The sequence below is a fragment of the Cavia porcellus genome, unplaced genomic scaffold (genome assembly GCF_034190915.1).
Source record: "Cavia porcellus strain 051 isolate PalLab524CR breed Dunkin Hartley unplaced genomic scaffold, mCavPor4.1 scaffold_6, whole genome shotgun sequence".
Taxonomy (NCBI): domain Eukaryota; kingdom Metazoa; phylum Chordata; class Mammalia; order Rodentia; family Caviidae; genus Cavia; species Cavia porcellus.
In genome coordinates, this window is record NW_026947489.1 from 1,803,723 (window position 1) to 1,823,358 (window position 19,636).

Genomic DNA, 19,636 nt, shown 5'->3' on the forward strand with positions numbered 1-19,636 from the left:
AGCGATCCTCCTGCCTCAGCCCCTCAGCCTGCTGGGATAAGCTCTGCTCTTGAGGATGGATGAAGAGAGCAGGAGCTGAGGGCATCAGCGCCTCTGCAAGCTGGGAAGGGAGTGGGGACAGAGAGCCGCCTCTAGGAAACTCCTGAGGCGCAGTGTTGCCCAGGGTGAACTTGAGGAATACCGTGCTGTAATGTAATAAACCTGTGTCATGTAAAGCACTGTGGCAGTTCTCATAGGCTGCTTTAACACATTGCCATAAAGTTGATGGTCTAAAACAACTCTCAAAACTGGAGGCCAAAAGGCCAAAAGTCAAGGTGTTGGTAGGGTGGGGCCCCCAGCGAGGTCTGCAGATTTCCTCCTCGCCTCTCCAGTCCTGGTGGCCTTTGCTTTCTGGGCCTGGGGCCTGGTCTGCAGCCCTCTGCCTCTCCTGTGAGGACAGTGTTACCTGCTAGGACCGCCTAGTGTGATCCGTCCCAGGAATTTGTGTCCACAAAGGCTGGTTTTAGCCCAGACGGGGCTTCTCCCCTAACCAGCTCCAGCAGCTGAGATGAAACACTGAACCGGTGAGGGCTGGCGCTGGAACCCAGGACGCAGGCGTCAGCAGGCTCTCTGCGGCCCACAGGAAGCAAGGGGCCAGGGCCCTCTGGGTCACGATTTTGGATGAGGCACTGATCTCACGCTTGAGGCTCCGCCTGTGTGGCTCTGTCCCTTCCCAAGGCCTGGCTTCCCAGCACCATCCCCTCCACGTCAGATTCCGCCAGGCAGGCGGAGGGACGCGGGGCTGGGAGAGTCCGTGCTTCAGGCCCTCAGAGCAGAGTCAGGGCTCCCCGCGAACACCTTCTGCGGGAGCTTTCTGCAGGCTAGGGGGGCACTGTCTGCAGGCACTGTGTCCCTGGTGGACGCCTCCTGTGGGACACAGCTTTAGCCTAGCCCAGGAGCGAGGGCCCCTCTCTGTCGCGGCTGTTGTGCAGACCCCAGGTTCCCAGCCCTGCGGCTCACAGGCCAGTTCCTGTAACACCTCCCTGCCATAAACCTCCGATGACGGGGAAGCCCCTAAGTCCCCAGGAATGTTCTGCACCTCCCTCTTCAGGCTGCCTTAGGCCCCTTCCGGTCCTGTCAACACTTCTGCTTCCTTCCCATGGGCTGTGTCGTTTAACGTAGCCCTTCACGCCATAGAGCCATACAGGCCGGGGGAGTGTGGCGTTCTGTGGCACCGGGAATGAACCCCAGGCACTGTCACCAGACCCATCCCAGCCCTTTTTCACTTTCTTATGTTTGAGACACTAAGTCCCTAAGGTGCCCAGGCTGGGCTCAAACTTGGATCCTCCCGCCTCAGCTTCCCAGAGTGATGAGGTGAAGTGTATTCTGTTTCACTCAGCATGTTATTTTGTGTTTGGAGACATGCATAGTAATTCTGAGGTTCACCCACTGTATTTGTTACCCCACTAAACTGCCAGGCTAACCTCAAACTCCTGACCCTCCCTCCCCACCTCCGAGTCCTCTGTACTGTACCTGGATTGACAGGTATGCACCGTCAAGCCTGGCTCGATTTCTTTTTCTTTTTTTGTTTGTTTGGTACCAGGAATTGAACTCATGACCTCACACTTGCCAGGCAGGTGCTTATGCCACTGAGCTAAATCCTGGGCCTGTTTTGTTTTGTTTTTTGAGACAAAGTCTCACTATTTAGTATGTCACCCAGGCTGGTCTCAAACTTGCAGGAATCCTCCTGTCTCAGCCTCCAGAGTACAGATTACAGATGTATGCCACCATGCCCAGCTCAAATGTTTATTTTTAATTGTGGTAAAGTACATAGAAAAATCACCATCTCAACCATTTTAAGTGCACAGTTCAATAGTTATAGGCACACTCACATTTCTGTGCAACCAAGCTCAAGAATACTTTTTTATTTATTTATTTATTTTTTGGTAAGGTGAAAATACTTATTTTTTATTTGATAAACTCTTCTACAAAAAAAAAACAAACCAGGTCATTTTTAAATTTAACAGATAATCATGGCTGGTCCTTGTTTGTTACACCATCACACTGTTTCGATCTCAAACCACCCTAAAAGGTACATTCTGCTTCCTTTTCAAGACAGGGAAGCAGACTCTTGAGGGTACTTAAAATGAGCAGTCCACAAAGTAGGGGTGCAGATAGCATTGGGGTAGGTCTCACTAAAACTTCATCGTTAAAAAAAAAAAAAAGCGGGGCCTGGCAGTACATGCTTGTAACCTCAGCACTCCGGAGGCTGGTGCAGGAGGATCACTGAGAGTCTGAGGCCAGCCTGGGCTACATACCGAGGCCCTGACTCAAAAAAAAAAAAAAAAAAAAAAGAAAAGAAAAAGGAAAAAATCTCTAAAACAAAATAAAAAAATTCTTCTAAGTCAGGCATGGTAGCACCTACCTATAATTCCAGTATTCAGGAGGCTCAGACAGGAGATCACCGCAAGTTTGAGGACAGCCTAAGAAACTACACAATGAGACCCTGTCTCAAAAAACAGAAACGGAAACAAACCAACCCAAGCCCTTTCTCCTTTTATGTGTAGTAACTGCTGTTTATATATAGATTTCCTCCCCGACCTCACGCACTCAAGCAGAGCTTTCTGGAGTGGGTTAGTGTGAGCCTGGGAGGTGACGCCTGATTGGAGGGGAAGGGCCAGGGGGCGTGGCCGGAGGGCTCACCCCCCCCCACTTCCGGCATCCCTGCATCCCTGCATCCCTGCATCCCTTTCCTGATCCGCTTCCCCTCTGCCCTGCCGCCCTGCCCCAGCCAAGCCTCTCCAGTGAGCCGCTCCTCCGCAGAGCTGTGGGCGTTGGGAATTGTGTCTTGGTGGTGGGCAAGTAAGACACCTGCTGTTTGGAGAATATTTGGAAATCTGGTGGGAAGGAGACCAAGCCAAGCTCCTGCCTCTCGGTGATGGCCCGACCAACGTTTGGCCACACCTATTCCAGCCTTTTGGCTGCCTATGATTAAAAGCATGAACATGTGCCTTATCAAAGTGAATGTATCAATATTTTAAAAATTAGTGTATCTTCCTGTTTTAAAATGAAAGCATACATATACAAAATTCAGGAAGCACTAAAATGTGTAAACAAGATTAAAGTCATTTTGAGTTAAAAACAACCAGTTAGTAGTTTTTTTTTTTTTTTTGGTACCAGAAGTCGAACTCAGGACCTTGTGCCTGCTGAGCGCTGAGCTGTATCCCCGGCCTCGGGGCAGCACTTTAAAATGCTCCCTTACTGTTTTTCTATCAGCTTGCTTTTTATACATTTAATCTTATACAAGATTTTCAAGTGCAGTTAGCAAAAGTTGCAACGTATAATGACAAAGAAGGTCCTGGTGACAGTATTTGCTACAAATTAAAGAGGCAAAAAAGATCCCTAAATGCTCCCTGTCCACTCACGTTTAAGGCCTGTGTTAAATTTTCTACTCATATGACCATGTCTGTGACACGGCCGTGGATGGCTGTGTCTATGTGTTTTGCACCCATGTGAACCTACATCATTTACACAGAACTGGCTACACACTCTCAACAGCTGAGTTTAATTAAATGCTTTTCACATCTCATGAAGAACAGCACATGCTGTACCATATTCTGCACATTTATATGAATGTGAAGAGCTTTATATAAAAGAGCTTCAGCAGGCAAATCAGGAAAGACTGATACTGGTTGGTGTACAGAAGCTCTAATTGGCGCAATAGACTTGGTCTTAGATTATTAAAGTTCCAAAGAATTCATAACCAAAACAAAAAACTCACTTGTGTGTAAACTACTAAACCCCACCCAGCTGCTGGGCAAAGCATCAGCGTGAGTTCAAACAGCAAGCAGGTGTGACTCCAGACAGAAGGGGCTGTGCTCCCTCTTCCTCCTGTCAGTCACCACACACTGAAGGCCGCCATCACAGGAATCCCAGCTTCACGGTGGTCAGAGGTGTCTTCCCGCTGTACAGTCCTGTTTTGCTGCTTCTGTTGGTGTCGAAGCTGACCTGGCGTCACCTTTAGCCCACCCATGCAGCCCAGGTCTCCGTACGCTCACTGAGCACCACGGTGGCAGATCTGCCTGAGGCTGGAAACCAGCACCCCTCCAGGTAGGTTTGCAGCCTCCAGTAATGTCTGACTGGTCGGACATCTCTGCCGTCCGTTAAGGTCCACTTACCCATCCTGACCAGCTATGCATCGAAGTAGCCATAAGGCACATCTTGAGTTTGTCCAGGAAAAGTGGGCTATCCTGGGCCTCACCGTACCCCTCGGGGGGTACCTGACCCCTCTCCCTGCCCACCCAAGCATGCTCCTTGTGTAACTATTTCATGACTGGAACTGTGTACCTATTTAACAGTCCTCCTTGGCAGGCCCATGGCAACCACCATTCTAGCCTGTCTGTGAATTTGACCTCTCTGGTGTCTCCTGTGAGGGATCTGACAGTGCACGTTTCTCTTTCATGAATGACTCATCTTACTTGGATCATGATCTCAAGGTTCATCTAGGTAGCATGCATCAGAACTGTCTTTCAGTCTTGTAAGGGTTATCACTGGCTTGCTTCAGTGATAACAGAAATTAAAACTGAGACAACAGCACAAATTTATAGGCAAAAGCTTTAATTAAAAAGTAAGAAAATGAAGCTGGGCATAGTGGCACATGCTTGTAATCCCAGTACTCGGGAGGCTGAGGCAGGAGCATTGCTGTGAGTTCGAGACCAGCCTGGGCTGTAAAGTGAGCCCAAGGCCAGCCTGAACTGCATGGTGAAGCCCTGTCTCAAAAAGGCAAAAAAAAAGGAAAGGGAACTTGGCTGTTCTGATGGGGTGAGGCTGGGCCTTCACAAAGGGAGGTAAGAAGGTAAGGTGTGACTTCAGCCTGAGGCGCCAAAGGGAGGTCACTCGGCCCCTTCCAGAAGGAAATAGCACTGGGGGCCGCCGAGGCAGGCTCAGGTGTGGCTGAGGGTCCTCTCAGCGCGGTTCACAGCTCTGGAGAAACCCATCTCCCGGCCCGATGACACTTGGGTCCCAGGGGTGGCTGCTGCACCTAGGAGAGGCAGCCTGGGTGCAGCGGGGCTCTGTTGGAAATCCAAGGTGACCACAGACCTGGGGCAATGACCGCAGACCCTTGGGTGCTCGCTCCAGGGGTTAAAAGCCAGCCGGTCTTCATGAGAGGTTGGGTGGGTGACAGCTAGTAAACCTTACAATTAATGCTCCCTGTCCCCCGAGTCGCAAGGCAGTAAAGAGAGAAATGCAAAGCCAAGGCAGGGCCAGCTCGCTCCTGCTGCAGTCGCCCCTGCACGTCTGTGGGCACCGAGGAGGTCACTGCTTCAGCAAAAGCCGCTGTAAGTCCCTGAGTGCCTCAGAAGAAAACACGAAACGCGTTTTAATGGGCAACAGGTTAAGGGCCAGGTTTGTCCTCTGCTGCTCAGTGATGATCTGCAGTTTCACTTTCCACCCAGCTTGTTTTTGGAGACACCAGGGGAGCCCTCTGGGCTTTGAGTGTGGTAAGATGGGGCAGGGCAGGGTGGGGGTAGATAGCAGTGTGAGCCTCGAGTTCAGTGGGCGACAGATTCTGAGTTAGGGGCCCAGGAGCACGCCTGACTTCTGTCCTGGAGGCCTCTCAGCTCTGTGACATTGCTTCCTACAGGCCACATTTTCTTTGTGCATTGCTCTGTGGACTCTTCTTTTCCCCTTGGTTAACTTCTCTCATTACTGTTTTGTTTAAAGAAGTGCTTTCTCTGTTCTTAAAAGATGCACAGGAGATAATGGCCAGCCGCTTTGGAAACCACCACTGCACAGACACCCCGGCCCCTGTGCTCCCCATTGCCTAATGACGTTTTCAGTGACCTCTCTCCCCACACAAGATTTCTGACAGATTACTGTCTTGGTAGGTCTTGTTCTCACTCAACCATACCATGAGGTATTAGTTTGCCAAAAGCAGAGGTTATTTAATCCAAATTCTTGGTCACCAGCATATCCGGTATGTATCTATTAGTTTCTTTTGAGACAGTCTTGCTGTGCAGGTCAAGCTGGCCTTGAACTCACCATGCAGCCCAGGCTGGCCTCGAACGATGGGCAATGTCTTCGGATTCTTGATTGGCTTCCACACTTCAGCCACCCTGAGTGATATGTAAACATGGGTCTCATCAAGACCCTGCTGCAGTTCTGAGTATGTAAACAGAAGTAGAACAGCTGGGTCATGAGTCTACTTTGTATTTTTAAAGGAATTACATTTTCCCCATAGAAGTGGGATCATTTATGGTCTCATCAATAGTGTGTGAAGGTTTGTTTGTCCACATCCTCACGACACAAATTCTGTGGTTCTCTGATAGCAGCCAGGGTGTGGGTTGCTATCTTCTTGTTTTGGTTTCTTGTTGCTGAGACAAAATACCTGGACCTCCAGAGGGAAAGGAGGAAAGGTTTACTTAGCCCTTCAGTGTGTAGAGGCTTCAGTCCGAAGTCAGCTGGCTCCAAGGCAGGGTGGCACATGGGACTAATTCAGTAATATCCACGCTTGGTCCTAGCACCTTAATCCCATCACTGCACCATGAATCAATCATGAATCAGCCACCTCTGAAAAGCCCCACTTATGACTGCATGAGGCTTTGGGGTGACAACTAGACACAAATCAAAGCATTCTGCCCCTGAGCCCCAAAGACTCATGTACATTCCTTTATGTAAAAGGCATTCATTCTGGGAGCTGGAGATGTGGCTCAGTGGTAGAGTTCTTGCCTGGCATGCATAAGGCTCTGGGTTCAATCTCTAGCACCACAAAAACAAACAAACAAAAAACAACAACAAAAACCGAACAGCATTTAGTCCATCTGTAAGAGTTGCCCAAGTCCTAACAGTTTCAGCATTCCTGGCAAGTCCAAGTCCCAAGTCTCCTCTGAGATGTAAGGCGAGCGCTCAGCTGTAAATTCCTGTCGAAATAAAAGGAGAATTAAACACTTCCAGCACACAATGCACAATAAACATCTTCATTCCTAAAGGTATAAATGGGACACAAAGGAATGGAACCAAAGCAAGTTCCAACTCCAGCAGGGCAAACACTAAGTCCTCCACTTCCACAGTTGGCATCTGAAGCCATCCGTGGCAAGCAGCAAACTCCAGCGGGCTTGGGCACTGCTGGTGGTGGCAGCTCCCCGGTTTCTCTCTTGGGCCCGCTCTGCTCCCTCCTTGCAGTTTTCCTCAGATGATCCACGTTCCTGGCTTCTCCAAACCTCTGGGGACCCCACTGCACCTCTGGCCTCACACTCATGGCTTAACACACTGCCCTCTCGGGGCACATGGCCTCGATTCTGAAGTCTGGGTGCAAGCCTTGCACAGTTCTTGCATCCTGCATGCACCTAAAGCCAGCACTCTGTGAATGATGCCAGGGTCTGCTGCCAGTTGGAGCAGTAGCCAGGCTTCCCTCTCTGTAGGTGTAGAGGTCCAGTGCCTGTGAACCAAATTCTGAGGAAGAGCTCCCCTAGGCCACTACCATTCTGGAACATGGAGCTCTCTGGCTTTTTTCTCAAAGCAAAGTCTTTCATTTTTGCAGTTTTGAGGCTGCAAAGGATGGAGTCCTGCTGCTTCTTGTGATGCTCCCAGGCTATCTTTCCTATTCTCCTGTTCCTTCTCAGCAGTCAAGTCCTCCTCTGCTGTATCTGTGCAGTCCACAGCTTTACTGGAGCTTCCTTTCTGGCCAAACTCACAATGTTTAAATCATTCTGCTGGGTTCTTTGCTCTTGATTCTCAACATAAATCTGGTTAAAAGCCCCCAATAGTAGAGTAGCTGTGCCACCACCTCAACATTTGACTTCCTTGAAATTTCTTCTCCCAAATTAATCAGTCTGCTGCCCTTAATCTCAGTCTCAGGCAAAATCTCTGGACATGAGCAAAATGCAAACTTTGTGCCCAGCCATAACACACATTATCTGGAGTCCAGCACTCAGTGCAGTCCCTCCCAGCAGAAACCTCCCAAGTCTGGTCTTTCCAGCAGGCTTTCTATCCGCCTTCTGGTCCTCTGAGGTCTGACCAGAATCTCCTCTACAGAGCCGCCTAAGGCATTCCAGGGCTCCTCTTTCAGGTGACATCTCTGAACCTTTTCAGCCTCTTCCCACAGCCATTTTCAAAGGCTGCTGAACCACATGGTCAGGCACAGTCACTGCAGTGACCCCACTCCTGTTCCCAAGTTCCCGTCTGGTTACTTTCCTTTCATTACTGGGACAAAATACCTGTCACCCAAAATGAGAGAAGACCCATTTTTTTTTTTTTTTAAGAAAAGACTTATTTAGCTTACAATTTTTGGAGGTCTTAGCTCCAACACAGGGTGCCCCATGGCAGAGGGCCTACAGTTCACGGTGGTCAGGAGGCAGCAAACCAACAGAAAGGAGACTTTCTGTCCCTTGCATGGTACCGTCTTACTCTGTGGGCTGATCTAGTAGTCACCCACACTGAACCTGGCACCCTTAATTCTTGCATCGCACCCTCTAGATTCAGCCACCTCTAAAAAGCTCCACCTGTGACCGCATGGGCCCTGAGGGGACACTGAGGCAGAGCCCTAATGCTTACTGTAGTTTTTTCTTTTTGCTGAGTAGTACACTATTGTGTGAAGACTTTGCTTTCCATTCTCTGACGCTGCTTTGTGTTATTTTTAGCCTTTTGCTGTTATGAATAGAATAGTAAGAATATTGTGTATAAGTCTTTATGCAGAGACTGGTTTTCACTTTTTTTCGTGTTTTTGAGACAATGTCTCCCTGTAATTCATGAGGCTGCAAACTCACAGGGATGCTCTTCCCTCAGCCTCCTGCGTGCTGGGATTACAGGCGTGCACCGGCACACCCACCTGGTTTTCACCTCTGTAGGGTGAGTGCCTAGGAACACAGTCACTGTGTCACGGGATACACGGATCTTTAACTTTGGAAGAGACTGCCCGCCTGCTTCCTGCCTCCCAGCCACGAGCTGGTTCCCCTCTGCCTCGCCACTTGCCGTGGGCCAGCCAACTGGGGGCTAAAACCCTACAAATTAGGAGCCCAAATAAACCTTTCCTCCTTTAAAACGAGACAGACAGCGACTGCCGAGTTTCTTCCTGCAGTGATTAAAGTCTTGTGCCTTGTCCCCATTGGGTTGCCATCCTTTATTTACTTTGGGGTGTTCTTTGTATATTCTGGGTGCCCCTTTCTCGTCAGCCCTCTGTGCTACAGTCCTGTCTGTGCCTTCGCCTGCCACTGTCTCCTCGGTAGCCCAGGCTGGCCCCTAACTCACCATTCTCCTGCTTTGGCTCCCTGGGTGCTGGGTTAGCACTGTTTTGTAGAAGTTTTAAGTTTTTAATCAAGTCCATTTATCACTTTTTCCCTAAAGATACTAACTCCTTTTGTGTTCTAAAAACTCTTGGTCTACTGTACTCCAAGGCTGTAAAATGATTGTTTTTTTTCTAGATTCCTTGTATCTTTAGCTTTCAAATTTAAGTCTGCGATGCTCATCAAGTCGATTTTTGTGTATGGTGTGTTTGCAGGAGCGAGACTCAGTCCATCCACCTTGCCGTGCGGTTAGTTAGTTCAGCGTCATTAGGAAAACTGCTTTTAACACAAATTCCTCTCACATCTTTATTACGAAACAATTGGCCGTGGAGGAGGATTTGTTACTCTTCTGTTCCATTCATTTCTTTGTGTACCCTCATGTCAAAACCCTCTATTTTAATCACTGTGGCTTTGTAAGATGACTTTTCTGTTTACATGGTTGCTCGAGCTCACCAGTGAAGCTATGTAGACTTGAGGTTTTTGTTTGTGGAAAGGTTTTTAATTATAGCTCCATTTTTTTCTTTACCCAATATGGAACTACTTAGATTTTTTATGCTTTCTTGGTATAAAGCATGCAAGGCGTATACTACTACTGAGCTCTACTCCTCGCCCCTTCTAGTATTTTTTCTTGTTGGTTTTGGAGAGTAATGCATTTAAGAAATCGATCTATTTCCTCTAAAGCATTAAATTTATTGCCACAAAAATTTTCATGTAATCTCTTTAATGACCTTTATTTTCTGTAAAAAACTATTGGTTTTCCTGCTTTTGATATTGGTGATTTGTTTTCTAAAATCACACTTACTTGAATATAACAACTTTATTACTTTTTTTAAAAAGCCAGCGTTTAGGGGTTTTCTAGGTTAATCATCTGTTTTTCACTTTATTGATTTTTGTTTTTTGCTACCTTCTTTGGATTTAATTTGCTGTTATTTTTCTAGCTTTATTAAAGTAGAACTTTAGATTGACTTTACTATACATTCTACATATATAAATGTTTCCAATAGCTGCATCTTCCAAATTTAAGGTACTTTTCATTATTGTTAAGTTCAACGTGTCTTTCAACTTCCATTATGCCTTTTATTTTATTGTAAAGGAAGGGATATTTAGAAGTATGCTGCCTACCTCTCAACTGTTGGGGAATTTAAAAATTTTTCTTTTGGGGCTGAGGATTTAGCTCCGCGGCATAAGCGCCTGCCTTATAAGCAGGCAGTCGTGAGTTCGATCCCCGGTACCGATAAAATGGAAAAAGACAAAAAAAAAAATTATCTTTTTTGTTCTTAGTTTCTGTTTGAATGTTGTGGTTAATCAAAGAAGATTCTTTACAATTTCAATCACTTGAAATTGAGCGACACTGGTTTACTTGCAGCTTGTAGTGTTATGAGTGTAAGTGTACATCTGAGAACCACCTTCCCTCAGCAACAGCTTTCAGAAAGTGAAAACGTTTCGTTACACACAGTGTGTTCTCTATCCTGTTTTGTAGGAATAATGTTTAGGTCAAACTGGTTTTTCTTTTTTTTTTAATTTTTAATGCTCTATGTTTGTGATCCATAACAACATTCGTCTTCAGGACCTGGCACACATCCTGCCCACTTTGTTACCATTCTTTGGTCCCTTCCTCTCCTTGGCACCCCTCACCTGCTTTCTGGGATCCCCTCCTTCACAAAGTCTATCGCCTCGTTTCTTCTTATTTTACTTTAAAATTATTTGTATTTTGGGTTTCTCATAAAAGGAATATTTAACTTTCTATTCTGATTTATTCTACTTAGCATTAAAGTCTCAACATCCATTTGTTTTCCTATAAATGACTTACGTTTAGCTTAATTTTATCTTTTTTTCTTTTTATCTTTTTGAGACAGAGTTTCGCTATATAGTTCCGTCTGGCCTTGAACTCAATTTGTAGCCCAGGCTGGTCTGGAAATCACCGTGACCCTCCTGCCTCAGCCTCCAGAGTGCTGGGATTGTAGTGTGTCCACCACTACCACCATCACACCTGACCAAGTTTCTCTTTCTTTATGCCTGGGTAGTTGTGCATTTTAATTGCTTTTTAAATTATTCTTTACTTATTTTTGTGTTGGCCTGTCCTGTACATCACAGCTAGAAATGTGTGGGACCCTTTAACTGTATGTATTTTCCTATTCTGTTAATTCAATCCTTTCCTTTGGAGCCATTGAAGCTGAATACATGTGCGGGCCCAGGCACCGCTGAACTGAGAACCAGGGGACCTCAGGGGGCAAATTAGGCCATAGCTGAGGCCACCTGGACACTTTCTGGATAGTTTTCCTTAATTAGCATCATCTGTTGCTCTGAGGGGTCCATGAACCCCTCTCAAGATCCTGCCTAGGTTTCCTGCATTTTCCACTCAACTCCTTGCTGTTCTGATTAAATACGGGGTGCACAAGGTCAGTCGGTCAGCCGGCCAGCAGAGTTATGTTTGCTGCAGAGGATTTTAGTCCTCCTGGGGCCCTAAGGATCTCTTTAGGGGCCCTGCTTGTCTCCTTCCTTTGGGCCTTTGCCATGTACCCATTTGGGAGACTGGGTGTTGAGGCACAGACCCCAACACTTCTCCAAGTATTTCAAAGCTTATCTGATAGATATCCATTACTTTTTTCTTAATGAGTCAACCCATTTTATCATGTTCCCCTTTTCAGTGGTATGCTTTGAAGTCTACTTTCACGTTAACATAACCACTTCAACTACCTCTGATTAATGGGTGCGTGACAGTACATTTTCCTTGCTTGCTCGGTGCACATTTATTTGTGTGTTAAGGCAAGATCCAGGCTGGTCTTGAAGTTGAGATCCTTCTGCCTCGGACTCTGGAATGCTAGGTAGGCACATGGATAGCACAGCTTGGTGGGGGTTTTTTTGGGTTTTTTTTGGGTCCGGGTGTCACTAGGCAGCCCAGGTTGGCTTTGAACTCAGATCCTCTTGCTGCAGCCTCAGCAGCGCTGGGATCACAGTGCCACCTCGGCGGGCTAACACCAATTGTTTTTATCCAGTGTGACAATCTGTTAATCATAGTGTTTAATGAACTGCGTTTGATGAAATCACTACTACAGTCGGATTTAAATCTAAAGCGCTTTGTTTCTATTTGTTCCACCCCTTTTTGTTCCTTTCTTTTGGATTGCGCGTAGTTTAGTCTTCTTGCAATTTCTTTTTTCTTTTTGCAATTTTAGCTATACTTTTTTGTGAATCTCTCTAGGATTGCAATATTTTAAATCACCAATTCTATCCAATTTAAAGTTATCAATCGTGTTTTATCCCACCATCCACAATGTGAAAAGCCCATCAGTTCCGCAGAGGAAAACGGCAACCCGTGCCCGAGACGCGTGAGTGGGACGTGCCGCGGGGCAGCAGCGTGGCGGGCCCGCGACGACTCGGGAAAGCGGCCCCGGGAACCCCGCGCGGCCGGCCTCGCGCGTCGATCCTCCCTCCGCTGCGGCCTTTGTCTCTCCCCAGCGGGTCGCGGCGTGACCCCGCGGCCCTCGCACTGCCGCGGCCACACTGCGGCACCCACCGCGCGGCTTCCCGGAGCGGGCGGACCTCCTGCCGCGCCGACTGCCGGCCGCTCGCGGCGCCCACGGGGAGGAGCCCTCGCCGGCTGCGGCTCTGCGGGCCGCGTTGGGACCGGCCGGCGCCCCGACCCGCCCGCCCTGCGCGGCGGCCCTCACCTGCTCCGGGCCGCGCACCTGGCCGCGTCCGCCGGCCGCCGTGGGTGCGGCTCCCGGGCGGGTCCCGCCGAGCCCAGCGCCTCCGCCGAGGGGACGCGGAGGGAGGGGCGCCGGGAGGAAGGGGCCGGCCGGGAGCGGCGCCGGGAGGAAGGGGCGGAGGCCGCTGCGCGCGTTCCGGCCCGCCCGGTGACTCACCGCGGACCGGCCCGGACCCGCCGCCGCGCAGGTGAGCAGCGCGCCCACGGCGCCCGCGCGTGGACTCGGGGCGGGGGTCCCGGCCCAGCGCGGCGGCCGCGACCTCAGCCCCGCGCGGCCTCCCGGGCTCCCCGGCCTGCGCCCGGTCCCGGCGCCGGCTCCGGATCCCGATCCCGGCCCTGCGCCGCCGCCCCGCTCTCCCGGGCCCGAGCCCCGGCCCGAGTCCTGGGCCCCCGGCCGTGTCGCGCGAAGCCCTGGCCCCGTGGCGTGGTCCCGGGCACTCGGACCCCCGAGTTTCCGGCCCCCGCGGCCCAGGACCCCTGCCGGCTCCGCCCGGCCCCGACCTCGGACCCCGGCCCGGCCCGCGCGCGGCACAGCCGAGCGGAGGGGGCGCGTGCGGACCGCCCGCATTGTTGGGAAGTGGGGAGCGGGCGGCGGGACCCCGCGCCGGGTGCTTGGTGCGGCCGAGGAGGGAGGGGTCGCGGCCGAGAAGAGCCTTTTCCGGGTCCCGCGGCGGGACGCAGGGAGGTGGTGCCGCGGGAAGCCCTTCCCGGACGCCCGCGGAGTGGGAAGCGCGGCCGGGGCCCTGCCTGGGTTTCGGCGGGAGAAAGCAGGGGCTGTGGCCGGATGGAAGCCCGCGACCCGGGGCGGGGAGCCGGGCATCGCGGCGCCGCGCGGTCGTGCGTGGACAGTGCGCTCTGCCCGGTCGCCCGAGCCGTGTACCCCAGCCCGGGCGCGTGAGGTCCGCGGAGGCGCGCGGTGGACGTGAGCGAGCCGGGGTAGTTGGGGTCGGCAGTGCTGTGCGGCCGAGAGCGGCTCCCGGACGAGGTGGGCACCCCGTGAGGGCTGCTCGGCGTGGACGCGATTGCGCGTGAAACTTGCTGCTTCGGCGGCCTGCGAACTTCAGACTGTCCCACCCGCGGAGGGGACGTCTGCGTGCCGCGGCCGACAAAGTTTCTGCTTCGGAGCCCGGCGCCGTCTTGGTGTCCTCGGACTCTGTGCCTTAGGAGAATCTGTGGTGAAAGCGGCAGAGATTTCCGGGTTGTCCTGCCGGACTCCTGGGCACTGCGGGCCCTGCAGCGTGCGGGCCAGGCCGTCACCCCACCTTCAGTGCCAGCGCCTCATCCCTGCGGACACGGAGAGCCTGGGTCTGCAGGAGCAGGTCCAGAAGAACCGGTCCCAACTCAGATACACAAGGAGCCAGGGCAGAAACGACTGTTAGGTATCCGAAGATTCTGCCAGTTCTGCAGAGTTCACTGTTCCCGGGGTTTCCTGAGGGCGTCCTCACAGTGACACAGGCACAGTCGGGAACTGTGGGGACATATGTTCGAGTCCTGATGGGTCCCTCCGAGAAAATACGTCCTCTAAGTTGTGGGGCGGTGCTTTGGTTTGGTTTTGTCTAGTCTTTATGCTGAGCTGTATTCCCACCCTTTTTATTCGTACTTGGAGACAGACTCTCTCTCACCCAGTTGCCAAATGGCCCGAGCTGACTTGGATTTTTGATCCTCCTGCCTTGGCCTCCTGAAGTGCTGTGATGACAGGTGTGTGCCACCAGGTTGACTGTGGGTTTAATCCAAAGTTTATGTAGTAGTAAAATTCATGCTTTGGTGTGTAGCCAGTTTGACCAGTGCGCACGCTCCCACAGTTGCCACTACAATCAAGATGCACAAGCCTTCTGCCGCCTCCCAGATTCCCTTCCTGGTGGCCCTGTGGTCACCTCTTCATCCTCAACTTCCGTCAGCCTCTGGTCTGCCCAGGCTGCTGTTCTGACCTTCCCACAAGGCCGTTACCAACCTTGGAGTCTGCATTTGAGCTCTAGTCTTACACTGTTTAGTCCCTAAGTGAAGGAGGTGAGGGTGTAGCTCTCGAATACAGTCTGGAAGAGATGCTAAAATTGGTACTAGGAGTCGAACTCATGACCATGTACTTGCCAGGCAGGTGCTGTGCTGCTGAGCTAAATCCCTGGCCTCTAAAATGTATTTTTAAGTGAGGAGGAACTTTACAAAGTCCAGCTCATTAAAAATGTAGGCAGTATAGAATTTTGTATACTCCAAGTGATGTCCCCTTGCTGCTTAGGCTTTCCTGTTGGTGTAGTTTGGTGTGCAGTGCAGTTGTAGAGTGTACACTATCATGTGTTGTTACATAATTTTCAGTTAAAGATCTTGGAAATTTTACTTGTTGGTATATTTGCACACGTTTCCCTCCTTTTTATGAAGCCATAGGACAAGTGTGTGTCGCTAGCAACAAAGTATGTCCTGAGAAACCAGTCACTAGGCGAATCTGGACATTGGAAACCCAGAGTGGACTGAGTGCCCAGTTCGGCCTGGGGTCTGATGTATGCTGCAGGTGCTGGTTATTACTTGATCTGTCCACTGTCAAGCGACTTGTTTGTACTGTTTCTCGTCATTCTAATCAGTGCCTGTGTATCTCTGTGCACACCTTAAGTTTATCATTGCAAAGGTGAATTTGTATGTAAATAACAGCTAAATTTTCTTGTGTTGCAAGCCCCTTAGATCAGAATTACTTTTCCTGTAGAGGAGCAGATTGTGGGTGTGGGGATTGTGCAGGGGTAGAGGTCCTGACTTTGCGTCTCACCAGCACAAAAAAACCCAGTGCAGCTGGTGAAAATGTGAGGCTGTGCGGCCATCTGGTCTGAGCGCCGAAGCCTCCAAGCACCCGGGCTGTGTGACGAGGGGGCGGAGCAAACTTATTCACCGAAGGAGCGGGCCTGCTCGGGCTCCTTTCTCCCCTGTGTTCCGGCGCACAGCCCTCGGGCAGCCGCAGCCCGGTTGCTGCTCTGTGGGCCCCTGCAGCCTGCTGCTCTCCGGGTGCTGGTGTCCGCGTCGGGCGGCCGCCCACGCCGCGGGCGCGTCCCCTGGCCGCCCACGGACCTTTTCCTCCTGCGGGAAGGTGCAGCCTCTGACGTGCAGATGGAAGAACACTGAGAAGTGCGGCGCGGGGAGGCCGCTGCGCTGCCTCCTGAAGTTTCGGAACTTGAGAAACTGCTCCGAGTGCGCTGGAGCCCGGCCCCAGTTACACTTGTTGCTGCTACCGAAGCCCAGCTAGGCCCGGAGGCCACCAGAAAGGGTGGGCGAATGACGTGGAAAGCGTGCAAGCGCCCGCCCGGGTTAGTCCCTGCAACAAAGAAACGCAGGCGCAGGGCTGGGAAAGCCGCGGCCGACTGCCCCTAGCGGCGGCGCGGGAATCTGCGCGGGGAGCCCAGGAATCTGGGGAGAGCCTGGAGGGCCTGGGGCGGTGCGCAGTTAGAACGGAAGTTAAAAAGTCATTCTGGCAGCTTAAAAGTCAGCAGCCACAAGTTGAATTAAACACGCATAAGGTTCGTTATGCCCTAAACTTCAGGGTGATCAGGAAAGTAACCAGGCGGGTTTAAGTAGAGCGCTGTGGCCGTGGTCAGAACGCAGCACAGTACGGCTGTCCGCTGCCTTCACAGAGCTGGACTTCAACTCGGTTCCAGTTAAAGATGCCACTGTGATTTTTTTTTTTTAATTTTAAAGAGAAAAAAAACCCTTTCAAAGCAAGATAGTAGAAGAGTAATGACGGTTGACCATTGCAGCTTGTTACCGTTGACTTAGCTACTCAGCGTTTCCCTGTGCAAACCGTGTCACTCAGCCTCTTCAGTGAGCTGGAGAAGTCTGCGGCAGGACTGTCTTAACTAGTACAAGTGTGTTGCTTCTCCTTCTTTTCTCCTTTCCCCATCCAGCTTTTTTTCCTTTTGAACAGCTTCTTTCCATTTCACAATATCTTTTTCCCCAATCCATTTTATTCAAGTATAGAACTACAACAGAATTTCAAAGCACGTCAGTCAGGGGCCACAGCGGTTCACACACTGCACACGGTCACCCCGGATCACTCACCCAGAGCACAGGACAGCTGCACTCAATGTCCAAACAGCACTAGCACCGCACGAATCTTTCTCTTCAGTGAACTCAGAGAAATCGGTAGCTTAGCTTTTTATACACATACACATGTTTTCAGCTTGTCATACTAATGAAAAAATACAATATTTATAAGTGTGAGTCTTACTTCACTAATGAGCATAGTTTCAAGTTGCATCCAGTTACCTATAAAAGGCTCCTCTTTATCCTTCTTTATGGCTGAGCAGTACTCCATCCTGTAGAAATCCATGTCTCTTTTAGCCATCCCTCAGTCAATGGGCATATTTAGGTTATTTCCACGATCTGGCTGTTACAAGCTGTGCTGCTATAAAAAACATGGTGCACATATATCACTGCGGTATGATGTTTTTAATTTTTTTGGGAAGATAACCCAGACAGGAATAACTGGGTCAAATGGGACTTCCAATCCTAGTTTTCTTGAGGGGTCTCCACACTCATTTCCACAGTGGTTGCACCAGTCTGCACTCCCACCAGCAGTGGACAAGGGTTCCATTTCCCCCACAGCCCCTCCAGCACTTGTTATTGCTTGATTTCTTGATACTAATCATTCTTTCTGAGGTGAGGTGGAATCTCAGTGTTGTTTTAATTTGCATCTCTTGAACAACCAGTGATGTTGAACATTTTTTCACATGTTTATTTACTGTTTGTATCTCTTCGTCTGAGAAGTGTGTATTTATCTCAGATGCCTATTTTTGGATTGGATCTTTAACTCTGGGAGGACTGATTTTTTTTTTTTGTCTTCTTTATATGTTCTCAAAAGTAATCCTTTGTCTGAGGAACAGCTGGCAAACATTTTATGGGTTGTCTCTTCACTGTTGGTTATTTCTCTTGCTGTACAAAAGCTTTTCAGTAGGGTGAGATCCCAGTTGTTGATTTTTTATAATAGTTCTGTGTAATTGGGTTTGTTCATAAAGTCTTTGCCTACACCAATATCTTAGAGAGTTTTACCTGCTCTATGTTCCAGCAGAGTTAATGTTTCTGTTTCAATATTAAGATCTTCTGACTGTAGCTTAGTGCATGGTGAAGGATATGGGTCCAGTTTTAATCTTCAGCATGTGTAGAGCCAGTTTTTCTAGCACCACTTATTAAAGAGGCCGTCTTTTCTCCAGGGAATGAATTTGGCACCTTTGTCAAGGATCAGGTGGCTGAGTGTGTCTGGAGTTGCTTCTGCATCTTATAATCTGTTCCACTGATCTTTGGGTCTGCTTTTGTTTGTTTGTTTGTTTGTTTGTTTGTTTTTTTCCCATGCAGTACCACACTGCTTTGTCACAGTAACTTTACAGTATATTTTCAGGTCAGGGATTGTGATGCCCCCTGTCTTATCCTTGTTGCCCAGAATTGCCTTTGCTATTCTAGGTCTCTTCTGATTTCAGATGAGTTTTAGGATTGTTTTCTCTAATTCTTTGAGATATGCTATTGGAGATTGCATTAAATCTGTATAACAGTTTTGAAAGTGTGGCCATTTTCATTATATTGGTTCTTCCTACCCAAGAGCAAGGATATCTTTCCATTTTCTAATATCCTCTTCACTCTCCATTATCAGAGCATTGCAGTTTTCAAGGTAGGGGTCTTTTGCATCATTCATAAGATTGATTCTTAGGTATTTAAGTTTTGGGGGTGCTACTGTAAAAGCTGTTGTTTCCCTGGTTTCTCTCTCTGTGAGTTTGTTATTGATGTACAGGAAGGCTGTTAATTTTTGTGCGCTGACTTTGTAGCCAGCTATATTACTGGGTTTGCTTACTAAATCTGGAGAGAGGTCTTTTGGGAGAGTGTTTGGGGTCTTCTAAGTAGAGTAGCATGTCATCTGCAAATAATGATAGTTTAACTTTTTTCTTTCCTATCTTTATTCCTTTGTTTCCCTTGTCTAAAGTTTCCAGGACTGTGTTGACAAGAGTGAAGACAGTGGAATCCTCCTTGTCTTGTTCCTGATTTTAGAGTGAAAGCTTTCAGTTTTTGATCATTTCGTATAATGATAGCTGCTGGTTTCTCAGAGGTAGCTTTTATCATATTGAGATAAAGACCATCTATTCCAACTTTCTATAGGGTTTTTATCGTGAATGGGTGTGAACTTAGTCAAAAGCTTTTTTTGCATCTATTGAGATAATCATGTGATTTTTGTCCTTGGCTCTGTTAATGTGGTGTATTACATTTATGGATTTATGTACGTTGAACCATCCCTGCACCCCTGGGGTGAATCCCACCTGATCATGGTGTACAATCTTTTTGCTGATTTGCTGCAATCTTTTTGCCAGTATCGTGTTGAGGATTTTTGCATCAATATTCTTTAGGGAGACTGGCCTGAAATTCTCTGTCTTAGTTGGTTTCTTCCCTGGTTTTAGAATCAGAGCAATGCTTACTCCCAAGAATGAATTTGGAAGTACTACTTTCCTTTCAATTTCATTAAAAGTTTGAGAAGTCTTGGGAGTTATGTCTTCTCTAACTTTCATGTAGAATTAATTCAGCAGTGAACCCATCAGGGCCTGGGCCTTTCTTTGTTGATAGGGTTTTAATTACATCTTTGATTTCATTTATTGATATTGGATTCTTTAGGATCTTTATATCTTCTTGATTTAGCTTTGATAATTCGTATGTACCT

The 19,636-nt window shown here is 49.1% G+C and overlaps 1 protein-coding gene and 1 long non-coding RNA gene across 2 annotated transcripts in view; one reads left to right on the forward strand and one right to left on the reverse strand.

Moving 5' to 3' along the window:
* Positions 1 to 4,579: 4,579 nt before the first annotated feature.
* On the reverse strand, positions 4,580 to 13,056 carry LOC134476343 (uncharacterized). The gene is made up of 2 exons (XR_010047888.1): positions 12,929 to 13,056; positions 4,580 to 6,899 (listed from the first exon to the last, which is right to left on the reverse strand). It is a non-coding gene; the product is annotated as an uncharacterized LOC134476343 (long non-coding RNA).
* Cyfip1 (cytoplasmic FMR1 interacting protein 1) overlaps positions 13,026 to 19,636 on the forward strand; it is a 79,594-nt gene continuing 72,983 nt past the window's right edge. Inside the window, exon 1 of the mRNA XM_063249799.1 lies at positions 13,026 to 13,154. The gene's annotated coding sequence lies outside the window, so the exon portion shown is untranslated. The remainder of the gene's footprint in view (positions 13,155 to 19,636) is intronic.